General features: G+C 46.7%; 1 long non-coding RNA gene across 1 annotated transcript in view; it reads right to left on the bottom strand.

Annotated features, from left to right (window-relative positions):
• Positions 1-2,041: 2,041 nt before the first annotated feature.
• The window catches only part of LOC120095980 (uncharacterized), a 6,129-nt gene continuing 1,163 nt past the window's right edge, over positions 2,042-7,007 (bottom strand). Inside the window, exons 3-5 of the long non-coding RNA XR_015634339.1 lie at positions 4,671-4,804; positions 3,680-3,812; positions 2,042-2,523 (exon numbers count right to left, since the gene is read on the bottom strand). This is a non-coding gene — a long non-coding RNA (uncharacterized LOC120095980). The remainder of the gene's footprint in view (positions 2,524-3,679; positions 3,813-4,670; positions 4,805-7,007) is intronic.

Genomic DNA, 7,007 nt, shown 5'->3' with positions numbered 1-7,007 from the left:
TCTCTGTCTGTCTGTCTCTCTCTCAAGACTTGTCTATATTTTATTTGTGTGGACATGTGTGTGTGCTCATGTGACATTTTGAAGTTATGAATCACCTAATGTGGATGCTGGTTATTGAACCCAAGTCTGTGTAAGCAGCAAGTGCTCTGAACCCCCTGACCACCTCTCCAGGCTTTTTTTTTTTTTAAAGGCTGGGTATGGAGGCTTGGGAACAGCTCTGGGGTTAACCACATTTATTGTTCTTGTAGAAGATCCAGGTTCAGTTCCCAGCCTCACAACATGGCTCCCAACCATCAGTTACACCAGTTTCAGGGGATCCCGTGCCCTCTTCTGGCCTGCCTGGGTACTAGGCATGCTCACGGTATACATAAATAGAACGGGCGAGCATTCATACACACAAAATAAAATAAATAAACCTAAAAAAATGTATGTTTTCAAACATGTCAGGCTTGGTGGTTCATGGCTTTAATCCCAGCACTCAGGGGGCAGAAACAGGGGTAATCTCTGTGAGTTCGAGGCTAGCCAAGGTTTATACAGTGAGACCAAAAAGAAAAAAGAAGAATAACGGTTTTTGGTTTATTTTGGTTTTTTGTTTTTGTTTGTTTGTTTGTTTGTTTGTTTTGTTTTGTTTTTAACAATAAAATAGAAGCAGAGTAACAAGCGGATATTGTGTAGAAGACCCGAGAGCTCCCCATTGGCTCCCAGGAAAGTGGGAGGAGCTGGAAGTGATCCTGCCCTCTACCCAACTAATCCCTCAGTGCCCTGACCTGGCCAATGGATGGATCCTGGCCTCTACCACCACAGGTTCGATACAGGCATTGGTCCAGGGGCTCGGGGGTCATCCCTCCTCACACTGAAGGACCATCACCCTTGTTTTTTTTATTCCTAAGGGCTCGGTCCCAGTGCAGAAATCGTCAATGTTTCTGCTCCGTGCAGACCAGACACTGACTCCAGATGCCTCTGGTGCATTTCTTACTATTTATTCAGACTTGCCATTTGTCATCCATCCCTAAGGGGACACTCACCTGGTGCCAGGCACTGCGGGATCTGCCCTCCGTCCTCATCGATGTGGAGTTAGGAGTTTCTTTTATTATTATGGGTCCCCTCCCCACTTGGTTTCTAAACAATGTGAGCCTTGGAGAGATCCAGCACTAGGCTTAGCATGTTTTCTGATAAAGGGAGCAGCAAGGGGATGCAAATACAGAGCAGGTTGGGGTTGGTGAAGGGAAGAGCCAGGGGGAGGAGTCCAGATCTCTTCCTCTTCTGATACCCACAGTGTCCAGCAGAAAGCTGAGCTTGAGGCTCAGTGACTTGCAGAACTGATCCCCAGAACTTCCAAAAGGGTAAGGAAATAAAGTTAGAAAATAATAATGGGAGCTGAGGGTATGTCTCTGGAGAGGAGAGAGAGAGAGAGAGAGAGAGAGAGAGAGAGAGAGAGAGAGAGAGAGAGAGAGAGAGCCCGGCGTACACAAAGACTTGAGTCTGATGTCCAGGCATGAGGTTCACAACTGTAATCCCAGTACTGAGGAGAGTGAAGAAAGAGAATCAGAAGTTCAAATCATCCTCAGCCATGTTTAGGGACACCCTGAGCTATATGGCGCTATGCCTCAAAAATAAATATAAAATAAAACCATTACTTAGTATGGTGGCACATGTTTGTAGTCCTCACAGTTTGGGGTCCTGAGTCAGGAGACTCCCAAACTTCAAAGCCAGCCTGGGCTACATAGTGGGTCAACATCTTAATAAAACAAGCAATGTCAAGCTAGAAGCAAATTGACACGTGGCTCATGTGTGGAAATTTATGCTGGTGTGTGGGTTCTCTTGTCAGACTCTGAGCACTTGGGGTATAGGGGACAGTGGCTGTTCATAGCAACATCTGCCACTTCTAGAACAGTCCTTTGCACACAGTAGGTGTTTTTGCTTTGCATGCATCTCATTAGCCTGCATAAGCCATGCCCCCACATCCAGCCCAGCCTACCTCAGGGTTGGGACCCTGCATCACCATGGTTTGTTTTGGACAACAGGCAAGAGATGGAGACACGTCCTTGTAGAACATTTTTATTTTGTTAAAAGAAGGCTGCTTTGTGGAGCAAAAGAGGCCACATTGAGCCAAAGGAAACCCCAGTTAGGTCATCCTCAGCTCTGGGTCCAAGTAAGCCTTCATGGTACATGCGCATAGCTCACGGGGAACATTCTAGAAAAAAGGCAGCCTTTCTCCTCTTTCCTCTTTTCCAGACTCAGCAGACTGAATTCATCTGTGCCTGTTCCACTCTTTCTGGAGAAGGAAGGCATCTCCTGAAAATACCCACAAACTCCGAGAGCTTGGAGACAGCTCAGTTAGGAACGTGCTTGGCGTATGGGCATGAAAATCTGAGTTGTTTGTAAAAACAAACAAACTAATTAATTAATTAGTTATTCAAGGCATCAGTGAACTTCCCGGCAGATACAGATATGCACAACTCCTGGTGACTGCTGACCAGACAGTCTGGTGGAATCAGGGAGCTGCAGCTTCAGTGAGAGATCCTGTCTCAAAACAAAATAAAGCACAATGTGACTCAGGAAGACACCCGGCACTGATGCCTGGCCCCCACACACATGCACACATACACCCACCCACGCATGCACGTGCATGTTCATACACACTGACACAGAACACACAAAGCAATCCATCTGGCGTGCGTCGCACTTTCCAGTCCTCACGTGGCATCTCCCCAAGGCTCCCACACAACCCTGTGAGGCAGCCATAGTTTCTGTCCCATTGGATAAATGAGGGGACAGATTCCTCCCCACAGCCACTGCTCCTCCTCGTCCTCCACAAATAAAAGACACAGAGGGGCAAAGGAGACCGGTCATTAAACCTGAGCCTCCTGTTTACCTCCCTCTGCCTGCTGCCCTGGTACTCTGCCTCCCTTCTCCGTTCCTATTTAAGACTATGGCAGAACTGAAGTGTGTCACAGAGTCTAATGACCACTCCGTGAGGTAGATACTCTCTTGTCTCCATACCACAGGTGCAGAGCCCGAGATACAGAAAGGCTAAGGGGGCTCACCTGTGTCACAGGGCTGGTAAGAGAACACCAGAGTCTATAACCAGGGCACAGATCCTATGTCTGGACTTCTACATGATCCTACACCCAGCTAATGAAAACTGAGCGCAGAAGTGTTCCCCTAAAGGAGTGGTTCTCAACCTTCCTAATGCCGGAACTCTTTAATAATACAGCTCCTCACCTTGTGGTGACCCCACCTCCCAACCATAAAATTATTTTGCTGTTATGGTTATGAATCACAACGTAGATATCTGACACGCAGAATATCTGATATGCAAACCCCAGAGGGTCGCGACCCACAGGTTGAGAACCATAGCTTTGAAGTGTCTAGTGTCGATGTTTTCTTCAAGGGCAGTCTCACCCATCATCACGCTCCTACCTATAACCAAAAAATATTTGAGAACCCCAACTCTAACAAAAAAAAAGTAAGCCACAGATGCATGAATCTCTGGTTTGATCCCATCTGGCGAGCAGCCTCTTGGGATCCTGAGGAATCTATTCTGTCATCACTTTCCCAACCTGGGATCCCACCCAGCCAGCTGTTTCACCACAGACCCAAGAAAATGGGCAATGTCTACAACCAGTCCCCGCTCAGATCTACCCATCCATACCCACTCGCTTTCTGAAGCTCTTACCCCTCTCTATGGGTTTGTCCATTACGTATCCAGTTATCAGGCACGTATTGAACAGCTGTACTGCAGGTACTGAGTCACGCATAGGAAATCCAACAACGAACAAGACAAGCACACTCTCCCTGGCCTCGTGGAGCTGGTATTATAAGGAAGATACATAATATGCAGCTAAATATAACATACATTATAACCATACATATTGATAAAAGCAACAAAGAGAAAAAATAGGTAGAAAATGGCTGGGGGTGGGCCAGCTCTAATAAACTGGCTGGGGGAGACTGGATGGATGGATTGATGATTGAGCTGAATGACAAAGGCAGGGACAACACTGCAAGGATTTGAGGGCAGAAGGGGCCAGCCAAGTGCGAAGGTCCTGAGGTGAGAAAACTAGTCTGTGTGAGACACAGCAGGGGAGCTGATGTGGCTGGTGCAGAGATGGGAAGGGGGGCACGTTAGGAGTGAGAGACAGGAGCCCTCACAAAAGGCCCTGCACAGCAGGGTGGGAAGTATGGATTTTATTCTAGACGCAGTGAGGAGTTGTTGGAGGGTCAGAGGCGGAATGACAAGCTTTAATGTATGGTTTTAAAATATAACCTCAGGGGGCTGGGGATTTAGCTCAGTGGTAGAGCACTTACCTAGGAAGCGCAAGGCCCTGGGTTCGGTCCCCAGCTCCGAAAAAAAGAACCAAAAAAAAAAAAAAAATATATATATATATATATATATATATATATATAACCTCAGACATTGTATAGAGGATAGAAGAGAGGGGAGGGGAGTTAGGAGAGTCCAGTTAGAAGGCTACCACCATAAAACAGGCTGGGTGGTGCTGGCTGGAACCAGCATGACCAAGGAAAGGGAAGGGGAGATAGTCTGGGGACACAGTGAGCCCAACTTGCTGATGCATTGGAGCCAAGGCAGGAGAGAAAGAAGAATTAAAGATGACTCCAAGCTGGAGCTCTAAGAGACTGTTCATTCCAACCTGTCAAACACCCACCCAAGCCTGGCAGGGAGGATGCGGCTGGCTTCTCACCACGTTTGTGTCTTGTTTTCAAAGTTAGTACTTAGCTACACCGACTTCGGAAGTCCAGGCCGCACCCCACAACAGTCCAGGAAGCCAAAGAGACCATGCTAATGAAGAAATAGCGTCATAAATACTCGGTGAAGTCCCCAAGACAATACGGGTCCTCCAGGCACATTCATGGGCAGGGTAATAAGCAGAGAACTTGGTTGTATAACGGCGGTATTCATCAGCATCTCTGGGACTTGGTTTCCTTGTGGGTAACATGGGGACAAGATCAACATCTATCTCTCTTCAGGCTATAGTAAAGACTAGGCTATCACACACACACACCATATACACATATTCACACTCACACACACTCATATACCATACACACACTCTTACACACAATATACACACATTCACACTCACACATACACACCCACATACACTATATGCCACACACACACTCTCACCCACTCACACACATTCTCTCTCTCTCTCTCTCTCTCTCTCTCTCTCTCTCTCTCTCTCTCAAACACACTATAACTATACCCTTGTTCTTTTTATTCTTAGCCAGCCAAGGGCAAAGGGCAACTGTCCCGATACCACAAGGTTGTGTATTCTTCGAGATTTAATGGTCTTAATGACAAATCCTATAGGGATTGAAATAAGAAGATAACTGCTAGGATCTAGAAGAATTGAAGTGCTATTTGTCCCAGGCCACAATGCAGTCTTAATTGCAAACTGTTCTACTTTGAGAGTTCTGATCCTTCTGAACCCTACTCCCTGTGAAGTGAACCCATGAACCTGATGGACACCCCGCAATAAGGAGTCTTGGAGGTATTGTGGAGACCAGATGAAGGGTAACATTAGGGTGCTCAGGAATGTGGTGTTTCTCTGAGACAAGGGAGGGCAAGTATTCAAATCCCTATGCATTGGCAGGACGGTTTGGTCCCCAGGATGGAATATGTTGGGGGAGGAGGTTCAATTTCCTATTCAGACGTGTTGCCACATAGAGAGGACTGGCTGCCTAGTCATGTGCTATGCCAGATACCTACATGGCACCTGGAGTGTCTAGAAAATGAAAGTACTGGTTAATCCTTTTGTGCCCAAATAGTCCCTAAGAATGGTCTCCTTAATAACTCTGAACAGGGAGGCTGCAGAGCACTGTTCTTCCAGAGGACCCTGGTTCAATTCCCAGCATCCACATGATGGCTCACGCCTGTCTGTAACCCCCTCTCCAGAGCTTTTAACACCCTCATGCAGACACACATGCAGACAAATCACCAATGAACATTAACAAAAATTTTAAATAATAAATTAAACAAAAACTCTGGAGGGTGTTTGGCAGCAGACCTTAGCACGTCTGTAAGGGTTAAGTTGGCTTCTCCCCCCGCCACCGCGCCCACATAAGCCCCACTTCTTCACAGGGTAGGAGTCTTGGTCTGCACCCCTCCACATGAAGTCTCCCTAGCTCCTGTGATGATAAAGTATCCCCCAAATTAACATTTTAAAACTAAACCCTGTGCCTCTTCCCCAGAATAAATGCAAGGGCAGATTCCTGGTATTCATTGTGTTTGGGTTTTATTGTTTTAAATACACACTTCCACTTCTTTGCTGGGAGTGGAGGGTGATGAACTGCTTGGAGCTATTGTGAGTGTAATTAAAAGAAACCTTTCTTGTGTCCTGTATTTGGAGTGGAAAGAAGAAATTGCTTTTAATCAGCTGATTTATTCTTCAAGATGAATGAATAGGAGATAGATGATAGATAGATAGATAGATAGATAGATAGATAGATAGATAGATAGACAGACAGACAAATAGAAAGACCTCCATTAAAGACATCGATTCGAAGAAGAAGCCCTCCCAAAAGTGAAATGAACACAGGGGAAAACCCTGAGCAAAGATGGGATTAAAAGGCCGGAGGCTCTGAGAGGGCAGGGCAGTTACAGGAGTCCTTCTGCGCGGCTTCAGCACCGCGGACAGCTCCTGTCTTTGTCTGGTTTCTAACTCCCACGTCCATACAGAGCCTGGCTGCCACCACTGGCATACCCCTGCCTCCACTGACAGACCTGCAGGGGAGACAAAGAGAGGAAGAGAGGGAGAAAGGGAGGGGGAAAAGAGATGGGAGAGCGAGCTATATAGGCTTTTCAGTCTTCCCGTGTCTTCCGAATTTGATCCTGGTCTCATCCCACAGCATCTAGGGAACTGGTTTTAACTCAGTTTCCCGCTCAATCTCACGTCTAACTACAAGATAGATTAGAGAGAGAATTAGGGGTTCTGAGTGGCCGAGAAGAGTTCAGCTTGGGTTTTCAATTCTTTCTACAG

This window comes from Rattus norvegicus, chromosome 12, assembly GCF_021556685.1.
Source record: "Rattus norvegicus strain SHRSP/BbbUtx chromosome 12, alternate assembly SHRSP_T2T, whole genome shotgun sequence".
In the NCBI taxonomy this organism is placed as follows: domain Eukaryota; kingdom Metazoa; phylum Chordata; class Mammalia; order Rodentia; family Muridae; genus Rattus; species Rattus norvegicus.
Note: the sequence above shows the minus strand (reverse complement) of the source record. Positions and strands in the feature narration are given on the sequence as shown.